This window comes from Rhincodon typus, chromosome 1, assembly GCF_021869965.1.
Source record: "Rhincodon typus isolate 14 chromosome 1, sRhiTyp1.1, whole genome shotgun sequence".
NCBI classification, from domain to species: domain Eukaryota; kingdom Metazoa; phylum Chordata; class Chondrichthyes; order Orectolobiformes; family Rhincodontidae; genus Rhincodon; species Rhincodon typus.
The window spans coordinates 53,204,206-53,217,650 of NC_063332.1; the positions used below are offsets into that span (position 1 = coordinate 53,204,206).

Here is a 13,445-nt window from a genome sequence, read left to right on the forward strand (position 1 = left end):
ACACTTCCAAAAGACTACAGAATTACAAATATCACAGCCTTGTTCAAAAAATATTGCAAGGGTAAGCCCAGCAATTACAGACCAGTTTAACTTCAATGGCAGGGAATTTTTTAGAAACAATTATTCAGAGTAGAATTAGTGGTCAGAGGGAAAATTGTGGATAGATTGAAGAGGCAGCATGGATTTCTGAAGGGAAGTTTTGTTTAAATAACTTGCTAGAGGTAACAAAAGATTGATGAGAGCAATTCTGTCATTGTGGAGTACATCGACTGCAGACGGTTTTATTCATTCATGGGATGAGGGCATCACTGGCAAAGGCAACGTTTATTGCCCATCTGATTGCCTAAAGGACAGTTAATAGTTAATTACATTGGTGTGGGTCTGGAATTATGCGTAGGCCTGGCCAGGTAAGGATGGCAGTTTCCTTCCCTAAAGGGCATTAGAGGGGGAAACTGCCATCCTTACCTGGCCAGGCCTACATGCGACTCTGGACCCACAGGGGAGGTGATGACCTAGTGGTATTAGCGCTAGACCATTAATCCAAAGACCCAGATAACAACATTTTGGGACCTGGGTTCAAATCCTGCCATGGCAGATGGTGGAATTTGAATTCAATAAACTATCTGGAATTAAGAATCTAATCATGACCATGAATCCATTGTTGATTGTCAGGAAAAGCCCACCTGGTTCACTAACGTCCTTTTAGGGACAGAAACTACCATCCTTCCCTGGTCTGGCCTACACGTGACTCCAGACCCACAACAATGTGGTTGACTCTGAACTGCCCTCTGGGCAATTAGGGATGGGCAGTAAATGCAGCCTAGCCAGCAACACCCTCATCCCATTAATGAATCAAAAAAAGTGTCATGGTCAATGATACGATTTAAGGTGTGTCGTCTAAAAATGATTTATTTTAAGAGTTCAGCATTTTGGACTGGTGGTATGGGGGTTTCAGTCTAATGTTTAGGAGGGTGTTTAATGATTAACTTATCAGTAGTTCAGGATCTATGTTTTTTTCTTCTTAATGCCAGTATATGAGAGAGAGTCTCTAGAATGATAATGAGAATTGGTTTGCATTGGGAGAGTTTTGGGAGTGGATAGTAATTTATTTAATAGGATTTGTTTGGTTTCAGTTTGAAGCATCAGGAATTTTTGCTTGGGGAATAAACCATATCTTGAAAAGCTTTTATTTTCAGTATGCAGAAGTGCTGCTTGGAGTTTGAAGTTTAAAAACAGTTCCTGCTGAAGACACAAGATAGTTCTGAACAGTTAGGAAATAGGTTACCTCAGGTATAAATATTTTAGTTTGAAAGTTCCAGGACAGAAGGGTTTGGTTAGCACCCAGAAGGGGTTGTTTGAAGCTCAAAATCTAAGATCAGTTGTGTGACCATAAAAGGAGGAGGCTTTCAAACACTCAAGACTGGGGATTGAAAGAAACTGTTAAGTCAAACCTATAATATGTGATAGACAGAGAATCTTCTCTTGCTTTTGAGTACTGTGAGGTGATAGTGTTGGAATGGACGGTATTATTTCTTTACTGTGCGTTTTGAAATCTTCGTTAGATTACTTTGTATATTACCTCTTCAAAGGAAAGGGGATCCAGTAGATGTAATATATTTGAATTTCCAAAAAAGTTAGATAACGTACCACACAAGGTACTTAATAAGAGCTCAGGGTTTTGGGATAGTTTCAACATGGACAGAGGATTGATTAGCTAAGAGAAGTTGTCCCCTTTATCATATTTTCAGGATAGCAACCCGAAACAACCGAGTATTGCCACAGAGATCAGTGCTGTGGCCACAATTATTTATATATTTTAAAACTCTTTAAACTTACTCTGACAGAATCGGTTGAAATGGAGGCAAGGTTGGCCTACGGACTGGAGGCTGTCATGGATAGGTGAATCCCTGGTATGAACTGGACACGAGACGCTGGACTGGAGGCCATTGAAGGGAAGAGAGTCCCCATTACGGGTAGGCGAGGTCCCTTACAGACTGGACACAAGGCCTCGAGCTTTGAAGCTTGGTGTGATCTGGAGGCGTGGACTGGGGCAGAAGGACTGTAAATGTCTACTTTTTAAAAATTTTATATTTATTACTTTTTCTATTTTATTTTATATTCTATTCTATTTTATACCAAAATACTTAAGTATTTGTACCTAGGTATCTTGTACCCAAGATGGCATCATAAGTGGTGACTTGTAAACTTTTTATTGTACTCATTTGAATACATGTGCCAATAAAGCTAGTTCTAATTCTAGTAGATTTAAATGACTTGGATGAGGCCCAGTTTGTGAATGACAAAAATAGATGGGAAGGCAGGTGGTGAGAATGACAGAGTCTAAGAGAGATGTAGAAAGGTTAAATGAGGCAAATGGGGAGCCAGTTGCCTATTGGTATTATCACTGGACTGTTAATCCAGAGACCCAGGCAATCTTCTGGGATCTGAATTTGAATCCTGCAATTGCAGATGGTGAAAATTGAATTCACACAAAAAAAAAATCTGGAATTTAAAAAGAGTCTAACAACTACCATGGATCCATTATTGATTGTCAGGAAAAAGCCCATCTGGTTCACTAATGCCCTTTAGGGAAGGAAACTGCCATCTTTACTTGGTCTGGCCTACGTGACTCCAGACTCTCAGCAATGTGGCTGGCTCTGAACTGCCCTCTGGGCAATTAGGCATGGGCAATAAATGCTGGCCTAGCCAGTGACACCCTCATCCCATGAGTGAATTCCAAAAAAAGTTAGCAGATGGAATATAATGTGGGAATATGTGGAGTTATGTACTTTAGCAGGAAGAATTGAGGAGCTGAATATTACTTAAACGGACTGAGACTGCAGAAAACTGCAGCACTGAGGGATTTGGTGTGTCCATATGCACGAATCACAAAAAGCTAGCTGTGAAGTTCAGCAGGTAATATGGAAAGGGTTGCGTGCTTTTCTTTCAAAAGGGAATGGAGGATACAAATAGGGAAGTCTTGCTAAAACAATACAAGACAATTTAGACCATATTTAGGATACTTTGGATGTTTTTGGTTGTCTTATCTAAGAAAACTGGCATTGGAGGGAATCTGAAGAAGGTGCACGAGCTTGATCCCAAATGTGGAGGAATTCTCTAGAAGAGGTTGAATAAGTTGGGCCTGCAATCATTTAGGTTTAGAAGAACGAGAAGAGACCTTGTAGAAGCATACAAGATTCTTTTGGGGGGATTGTTTCTCCTTGTGGAAGAGTTGACACCTGAGGGTCTAATTTTAGAGTAAGCAGTTGCCCATTTAAGACAGATAGAGGAATTTCATCTTTCAGATGATAGTGAATCTGTGGAACAAACACCAAAAATGCTGGAGAAGCATTGTCATCCTTCTAGACAAGTTATATTGGAATCAAAACATTCTTAGTTTCTCTCTCCACAGATGCTGCCCGACTTGCCAAGTTTCTGCTGTTGGAGCAAATTACTGCAGATGCTAGAATTTGAACTGAAAAAAAAATGCTGTGTTTGCTTCAGATTTCTAATATCGGCTTTTATCTGAGTGAATTGCTGCTATGGCAGTTTTATGTTAAGGTGTTTTTGAAACACGAGGAGTAGATGCCAAAATGCTGATCCATCACTGGAAATAGTGTTAAGATTTTCCAATTAACGAGAACAGCCACTGAGCTAGAATAGCAAGAGAAAGAGAGAGAATGGGCAACAACTCATGTTAACAATATGCCGTTATCTTGGTTGATGCACGATGACCTCGTGGTGGGACAGCCTGCGGGGGTTCATGAGACATTTCCAAATCCACAGCCAAAACTAATATTTCCCTTCCACCCAGTCATCTGCAACAAGTGAGTGCAACGATGATAGTGAAGGAGGTAGGGAAATTTTTGAAATGTAGTTGAAAGAACTTCCTTGATCAGGTATGTTCTTGGTCCAGCTAGGAATGGGAATGAGTGATGATATACAAGATTAAGTTAGGTTAAATGTTACACTGACCAAATAGTTTATAACCTTCTACAGGTTAATTGTAGACACCATTTGAATTTAAAGCTCTATCATCAACATCTACAACATCATGCACCTGTTTTTAACCTCAGCCCAACTTTTGGTTAAAGCTTTATCTGTACTTTCATTAGCATTGGTCTCCTGGTGATTCATCTTACATAAACTCCACTTTTTCACCCCCCCCTCCCCAAAATTCTGTTGACCACATCCTATCCTGTGCTATGAATTGCCTTTTTGACTGTTTTTGTGTACTTCTGTTTGATAGCAATTGCTGTTTGCAACAGTCCAGATGCACCATCAAGAGATAGAAAAATAAGCAATATTACCTCATGGTCCCTTGATCAGATATGTAACCTTGATTAATGGTTCCCTCATTACTCAATAAACACATATTACAATTTGTTGACGCAAGTTTAAAGTTTTTATAGACCATCTCCCTTGAAAGCTATTGTTCCTGGTTAATTATGGACAAAGTGATATTGTGAATTCAGAAACATCAGATAACAATTTGTTTATTGGGTAGGATGTAAATAATGATCCTGATCTTTTGTCCCATTTCTTAATTCAAAATGGTCCTAGCTACAGTTGAAGTCCAATCTAAGGTGGATTAATATACCACTAAATTTGCTTATGGCATGGTGTCTCTTTCCCAAAATAAAAACTATGTTGCTGTAAAAATGCAAAGGATAAAACTCATTACGGCAAGCACGTGAAATAAATTTCTCCCATGAAACTGAAGCAGACAGAGGGGCTGAAATTAACATTTCTGCCCGAACAAGTTGCCATTTGCTGCAGCTCGATAGCCTGCCTCAACGAATATTTTCTCCTGCTGAAAGGAAATAATTCTCTTTTGAAATTCCACTTCAATCCCACATGGTCACTTGTCTTTAAAAAGCACGCTGAATAAATATAGAGGCACATGCAACGGAGGTTGAAGCTAACAAAATAGAGAATTGCAGTCTCCTTCTGCAAGGAGATACATTACAACATTTGATCATCAATGCAGTCAAGCTATGCCACCGTCTCACTTCTTTCATCCTAACATGTTTTATTGGACTTCCACAGTATCTCATTTTTGTGGTCATATTGTGAAACAAGTCAACAGCAAGTAATCACAAGCTATACTTCCATACACTGCACTTGCAAAAGCAAAAAAAAAGTCAGCTAAATTGTAAACCTTAAAACATTCTGGAATGGGCAACTTTAGTTGTTTTTAAAACATAAAGTTCACACCCACTGGTAAAATAATTTCTCTTCACTCAAGTGGCTTCCCCCTGGTTTTAGACTGCCTATCTAGGCAAAACATCTTACCTACATCTACCCTTTCTAGCCCTTTAAATATTATAGGTTTCGATGATCAAAGAATGAGAGATGATCTCAGTCTTCTCTGTGCACATCTCCATTGCTGAAGGTGGACTGTAATCATCTGTTGGTAGCATCCTGCTAGAGTTGGCAGAAATGGTGGCTTATGATCTATTGTATACAGAGGCTGGTAAGGTGGAAAGTGAGGACTGGGGGACCCTATCATTGTTATGGGAGGCATAAAAAGGACAGAGAAAGGGAAAAAAAAAGCACTTTAAATTTGTTATTAAAACAGATGGAAAATCCTAACAAATATTGTATAAACTAAGTTCATCATCTTCATGATTAACTATTTTTAATTAAGTAATGGTATTTCTAAGTTTTAATTCATTCATTAGGTTAGTTAAGAACACCAACTAATTGTTGCCAGCAGCCTGACAGCTTAACATAAATATGCTGACCTATGGTGTTTGTGCAGATGGTTGCTCTATTTTCCATTACAGTAAATTGGGGTTGCATGATGGCCACATATGGTATGACAACTCAGCCAATATTTTCTACAGAAAACTAAGTGCACAGCAATGTACGCAAGGTACTCCATATCTGGTAAAAACAAATCTTTGCTGTTACACATTTACTGAAGCACCCTAGCAGTTAAGGAAAAAAAATGTAGTAGAGAAACAAGTCTGAAGTCATCTGATGTGAGCACAGCAAATCTTTTGATAGTTTCATTAGTTCTGATCAGCTATTGTTTAAGTTCTATGCACACGTTCAGTTGTAAAACCAAAAGGTATCCCCATTGTTACAAATTCAAAGTTCTTTTCTAATTTTATCTGACCTATTTCAGTTGTTAAGATGATCAGTTCTTCTATTACATGTACTTGTACATGGAAACATTTACTAATGTAAATATATTATGTAGCATAAAGTCATACAGACTTTACAGCACAAAGAGGCCCTTCAGCCCATTGAATGGCCAGTGCAGACACACTCGTTCTAAACCACTTTCCAGCACTTAGCCCATAGCCTTGAAAGTTATGAAATTTCAAATGCTCATCCATTAACTTTTTTTAAAAAAAAGTTGAAGTTTCCCACCTGAACTACCCTTCCATGCAGTGTATTCCAGATTCCCCACACCTTCTGGGTGAAAAGGAATTTCTCAAAACTGAAGCAGAGTATTAAAAAAAAAAAAATCCTGTGCAACTAGCAGAGTGCAACCTCCAGGGAGTGGAGTGTAACAGATTAGAATGTGTGGGGAATTTGAGTACATTTTAGAATTTAGTACTAATTGCCACTAGTTCTTGATATGAACTGTTTAGACCACAAGACCCATGAGCAGAAGTAGGCCATTCAACCCATGGAGTCAGCTCCACCATTCAATCAGATCATGGCTTATTTGATAACCCTCAACACCACTTCCTTGTCTTTTCCCCAATAACCCTTGATTTCCTTACTAATTAAAGATCTGTCTAGCTCAGCCTCGAATATACCTCGACAACACAGCATTGACAGCCCTCTGAAGTAAATAATTCCAGATCAACTACCCTTTGAAAGGCTTTTAAAAAAGCCTGGTACCTGAGTGGTCCAGGATGCAAGTGTCACGGCAGATTACAGGATATTAGTGCAGCGCTTCATTATCTGGTTATTGTGGTAACAAATGATCAGTACGGTAAGGCAGTAGAATCTTTCTCAATGGATTGAAAACTTGAAAGAGTGCTCTGATTGCAATGTGGTGCAATCAATCAATTGCATCCAGCTCCTGTAGAAAGGCTTAGTAGAGTTTACTTCTAAAGGGTATTCTGCTTTCAGGTTCAGAAGCAAAAAAAAAGCCTCTTAATGAGCGAGGCTGCTGTAGCTTGGATGGTTAACTGGGGCTAATATTCAATCTGGTTAAATCCAGTTCCTGAAAAAGCTGAGGTGGAGCATTAAAAAGGCCTCTGTACAACCAGCACAAGAAAGCAACCTGCAGAGTGGTGTGGCAGTTTGGTAATTGGGGATGGGAGGTTTCCTTTTTTCTATGAAAACAAGACAGCAAAGACTTTCACCAAATAGTACGACCAAGGCCCAAGAGCTGGAATATTAAGGGGTTAACTGAGAATCAACAGGTGTAAGTAAAAGTCAGTGAATAAGAGGAGATTAAAGTTAAGGGAAAGAGAGTATCCTGAAGATTAAGTCAAAAGAGAAGTTAGCAAATAAGACTTCGTTCAAGTTTAAGAAATGGCAGCTGAGGTTAGTTGAGTTTTATTACAATTCAAATTCATTCATGGGATGAGGGCATTGCTGGCTAGGCCAGCATTTATTGCTCAGAGGGCAGTTGAGAGTCAACCACATTGCTGTGGGTTTGGAGTCACATGTAGGCCAGACCAGGTAATGATGGCAGTTTCCTTCCTAAAAAGACATTAGTGAACCAGATGTGGTTTTCCCAACAATTAACAATTGTTTCCATGATCTTCGTTAGACTCTTCATTCTAGATATTTATTGAATTCAAATTCCACCATCTGCCATGGCAGGATTCAAACCCAGGTCCCCAGAACATTACCTGGGTCTCTGGATTAACAGTTCAGTGATAATACCACTAGGCCATTGCCTCCCCCAAGTTCGTGACCTGTTATGTATGTGAAGTCATGGACCCTGTTAGCATCCTTGATGACCCTGGGTGCAGGAAGTGGTCCCAACTGTAGAAACCTGAGGTCCATGTTTCAGAACTCGAGCAGCAGCTGGGAGAAAACTGGGACAAAGTTTGAGATTTTCGTGGGCAGCACATTGAGAGAGGTGGTCATACTGCAATTCAAGGGACTGGAGGAAAGAAGGGAATGGGTGACCATTCAGAGAATCAGGCAGGTATTTCAGGACTCTCCTGCAGTCCTGCTCACAAATCAGCTTTCTATTTTGGAAGCTGACCAGGGCATTGGTTCCTCAAGATAGTGCTGACAAAGCCAAGCTTCTGACAGCACAACCGTCCTGACTGTATAGGCAGGCAGGAAGAAGAAAACAAGAGCAACAGTGATAGGGATTAATTAGTTAAGGGAACAGATAGGCTCCTTGGTGGGAGGAATTTAAAACCAGTTCAGCCAGGGGAGGGAACACCATATTAGTACAATAAAGACATAACATACTTTAGTAAAGGAATCAAGGCAGAGAAAGTTCACCCATGTTGAATTTCAGCTAGAAAGCTGGATGGCCTAACCTATAATACTCCTAGCATGAAACAAAAGTGGTCAATTGGCATGTGGAATTACAATGCTGTTGCCATCACAGATGTGCTTAAGGCAGGGGTTGCAGGATGGGTAACTGTATATTCACGGGTGTAGAATCTTCAGGCAGGACAGGGTAAATCTACTGAATAATGGAGGTATTCAAAATGGAATTGGTGAATACAGGCCAACACGTTCCCTTTAGGGTGAAACACAGGAAAAAGAAAATGCAAAGAACCATGGATACCTAAGAATATTTAAGACTGGATAAGAAGGAAAGGAGAGGCTTTTAGCAGGTAGAAAAGGGAACAAATCATCGGACACCCTAATGAAGTATAGAAAGTGCAGGAGGAAACAGATTAGGAGAGCAAATACAGGGCATTGGTAAGACTGTATCTGTGTACTGTGTTCACCATACTGACAGAAGGATATTCATATGTTGGAAACAGGGTAGAGAGGGTTTCGTTGACAAATACCTGGAATGAACGAATTATCTTGGGCGTTAAGGCATGGACCAGGTCTCTGGAATTTAAAAGCAGCAGACTGGACTTAAATTGAAACACACAAGATCCTGAGGGGACTTGACCTGGTGGATGTGGAAAGGAGGTTTCCTCTTGTGGAAGAATCTGGAACTATGGCCCATTTAAGACATATGAGGAATATCTTTTTCTGAGGGTTGAGTATCTTTGTAATTCCATTCCTCAAAAGGCATCAAATGCAAAATATTTAAATGTTTAAGCTTTTCAGACTGGAGGCCTGAGACCAGTGGTGTGCCACAAGAATTGGTGCTGGGTCCACTGCTTTTCATCATTTGTATAAAGTGACTTGGATGTGAACATAGGAGGTATGGCTAGCAAGTTTGCAGATGACACCAAAAAAGTTACCTCCGAGCATAACGGGATCTTGATCAGGTGGGCAAATGCGCCGAGTTTAATTTAGATAAACATGAGTTGCTGCATTTTAGAAAGGCAAATCAGGGCAGGCCTTATACACCTAATGGTAAGGTCCTGGGGGTGTTGCTGAACAAAGAGACCTTGGAGTACAGGTTCATTGTTCTTTGAAACTGGAGTCCCAGGTAGTCAGGATAATGAAGACTGCGTATGGTATGCTTGCCTTTATTGGTCAGTGCCTTCAGTACAGTGGTTGGGATGTCATATTACAGCTGTACAGGATATTGGTTAGGCCACTTTTGGAATACTGTGTGCAATTCTGTCCTCTCTGCTATAGGAAGAATGTTGTGAAGCTTGAAAGGGTTCAGAAAAGATTTACCAGGGTTGGAAGGTTTGAGCTATAGAGAGAGCTGAATAGGCTGAGGCCATTTCCCCTCAAGAGTCAGAGGCTAAAGGGTGACCTCAGAGGTTTATAAAATCTTGAGGGGCATGGGTAGGGTATGGGGAGGTGGTGGTGTGTGGAGGAAAGTTCAAAACTTAGAGGGTTTAGGTTTAAGGTGATAGGGGAAAAGATTTTAAAAAAAAAGGGATCTAAGGGGCAACCTTTTCATGCAGGAGTGGTGCGTGTATGGAACGAGCTGCCAAAGGAAGTAGTAGTGGCTGGTACAAATACAACAAAAAAAAGGCATCTGGATAGGTATATTAATAGGAAGGGTTGCAAGGGATATGGGCCAAAGCTCGCAAATGGGACTAGATTAATTTCAGATATCTAGTTGGCATGGACAAGTTGGACCAAAGGGTCTGTTTCCATGCTGTATAACTAAGTCAAAAGTAGGTAGATTATTGATTATCAGGCTGATGCAATTTGTTAGCAATATAAATTTCCCACTATGCTTGTGCCACCATTGAAGTAATTAATGAAAGTTGTAAAAAGGTTGAGACATAGATCTGTGGGACGCCACCTGTGCCAATCAGACAAAGACCCATTTGTACACATGACCATAAGACATAACAGAAGTAGAGTGGATTTGATGGGCTGAATGGCCTGTCATTCAAGGCGATCATGTCTGATCTGATAACTCAATTCTGTTTTCCTGCCTTTTTCCCATTGCCCTCGATTCCCTTACTGATTAAAAATCTGTATCTTAGCCTTGAAAACACTTAAGTCAGCCAATCTCCATCCCCCTTATACCATGAATTCTTATTTTATTCCCTCACAATAACCTATGGTGTGGCACCTTATCAAAGGCCTTCTAGAACCCTAAGTACTGTATGTTTATAGGTTCCCATGAGCACTTGCTATACCTTCAAAGAAGTCTAATAATTTAGTTATATTATGTTGCAGTGATTTTAACAAGATCAGCCAGATGGACCTCATAGTATACAAGTTCCTTGATTGGACCAAGTTAATGGCCCCAGTCAGCGAACCCTGGCTGACAGAAAAAGGTGTTAGGCATTTTGTTCACTCAGAGCTGGCTCAGTGTCAAGAACGCTCCACGTGTAAATAAAGAGTGATGTGGTGACAGGATACCAGCCTCCGAGTTATTACTTGAGTCTGCATACTAGCAGCAGCTAAAATGGCTTGCCAGCCCAGATCCTGAAGAGAAATTTAACTGCTTGGTTTTGTTTTGGATTTTTGTAACGGGCAGAGTCCCTCTGTCCAGGATATGTCCTGACTGAGGACATGTAATTGCCTTCACTCAAGCAGCATTTCCCAAGCTCAATTGGGCTGGCGAGGGCATCCACTTCCATTGGAATACACTACATCTTGCTAACTTTTCAATGATGAAGCCAGTAGTAATGCTCATTTGAAGTCCAGTTGGCTTCAGCTAATAGACACATTTGCATGCTTACATAATTAATCCTACATACCAAATGGTCTGTCAGCAACTTATTAAGAGTTAAACCAAAAATCACATGCCTCTGCCTGTTGTTTTAACATTATCAAAAATCTTGATATGGATTCCTCTGGTTCTCAAATTGCCAAGTAAAATCAACAGCGTCTCAAAATTAGAGGTGGTTTGGGGGTTTGTAATATTCCTCAACTAAATCCATCAACACTTGAAAGCATTTAGTATAACGGGTGTCTCAGGGAAGGTTAGGCTCCTAATAATCAAAAAACACACACACACTCTCCACAAGCTATCAGGAAAATTGCATTGCTTTTCATCCACCCCAAATGTCATTTGCCCAGAAAAAAATAATGCATTCTTTCCACATACTGGGCCCAGTCTCTAGCAGTAGGATCAAAAGAGTCAAGCTTCACAAGTAACAGCATGATGCCAGAAATCCTTACCCCAACTCAAAGATGACTTGTGAGCAAACTTCTTCAGGACCATGCTTTTCTCTCATCTCCACTGACACTGATATCCCATCAGTAGATTCACCCTTTAGCTACACATGGAAAGTCTTTGACACTGCACCAACTCCCTCAGAACCAGCAGAGAGTGAGCAGGATATCTGTCAATCTGGGCTCCCTGTTTGGACCTCACTAACTGCCCCAATCAAGGAAATCATATTCTATGAGGTCCAGCTGGCTGCCTTCATCACAATCACTACTGATGTCTTTTTCATTAAACCACACAGATTCGTCTGGATTGCCTTGAAATCTTCTAAGTATGCAGCTATAATCGCTTTAATGACCAATTCAGACACCTTCCCCATAAAAATAATAAGTGAGTTTAATGTCTGTTTAATATCCTCTTTAGTGAAGATAGAAGCAAAATATTTGTTCATTTCATCCATTATTTCCATCAATATCTCATTCTCACTCTCTATAGGGGCCAAGACAGTCATTTTACATACTCTCGTTTTTAGATACTTGTAAAAACTCTTGCTATCCATTTTATGTTTCTATTCTAATTTCATCCTCCTGGTTCGCCTTTCAGTCACGGTCTGCCATTCTTTATACCCTGACCTGCCACACATCCATTGTGCATTTTCCTTAGGTTTGATGCTTTCCCTAGCTATTTTAGCTAACCATAGATGGTGGGTCCTCCATTTAGAAACTTTTCTTCAGGGTAGGAATGTATTTCTGTATTCTGAAATGACTCCTTAAAATGTTTACCTTAGCATCTCTATGGATCAATCTCCCAGTCTAATTGTCTAACCTATTAATTTTAGATCCAATCTTCTCCCTTTCAAACTGGATATAAAATTCATTTATATTGTGATTGCTGCTATTTCAAGGTGCCTCGATTCTGAGTTGGATAGTTAATCCAAATCACATGCATTATACAACCTGTTTTCTGGTTTGTTTCAGGATGTACTGCTGTAAGAAATTCTCTCAAAACATTGTATAAACTTCTCATCCAGGCTACTACTGCCAATCTGAGTTTTCCAAATAAATAGATTCAACATGGAGGAGTACTGATTCATCAGCCAAAGGAGGATGTACAGGGTAAATCGCAAGAAGTTTTCTTGCTGATGTTTAACCTAATGCGACAAGACTTCATATTGAGGATTGAAGCATATCAGAGAACCATATGGCTATACAACCATATGGTTGTATAGTCATCATCAAATTCAATAAATATCTGTATTAAAGAATCTAAATTCTATTATCTGCTGATGCGGGATTTAATCTGGTGTCCCCAGGACATTAGTCGAGCTTCCAGATTAATAGTCTAGCAATAATACCATCAGGCCATTGCCTCCCCTTCATCATTGCTCCAGATATCCATTTCACTTTAACCTATCTCTTGCCTCTTGCCCTTTGCTGTATGTGAAAAAAATCCTTTGGAAATCTGAATTTATTTGAAATCTGTAACTTTTTCTTCAAATCTTGCGAGGGTTGTTTATTTATCACAATTAGAAAAAAAATTACTTATAGAAACTAACTTCGTAAATTAAGAACAATTTGAGATCGCTATTCAATAAAAATGAAGTCTCCAAATTAAACTACTGTACTGTTGATAAAATACAAGTTAAGTTTTTGAAAAACGTTCAGTCAAAATGCAATTTATTCTTTCAGAATTAAAATACAGATGGAAGTATTGAAACAGTCAACAAATTATAGGTTTGAAAAAGTACCTCTGTGGATTTTTCCTTCTTTTGAAAGTCTTTTTAGAATTT

At 39.7% G+C, this 13,445-nt stretch overlaps 1 protein-coding gene across 2 annotated transcripts in view; it reads right to left on the reverse strand.

The window, feature by feature from the left end:
* LOC109927014 (aldo-keto reductase family 1 member A1-like) overlaps positions 1-11,776 on the reverse strand; it is a 41,005-nt gene extending 29,229 nt beyond the window's left edge. The window contains exon 1 of one of the 2 annotated variants that reach the window (XM_048599467.1): positions 11,668-11,776. The gene's annotated coding sequence lies outside the window, so the exon portion shown is untranslated. The remainder of the gene's footprint in view (positions 1-11,667) is intronic. The other variant, XM_048599474.1, reaches the window with a different exon arrangement.
* Between the last annotated feature and the right edge of the window lie 1,669 nt (positions 11,777-13,445).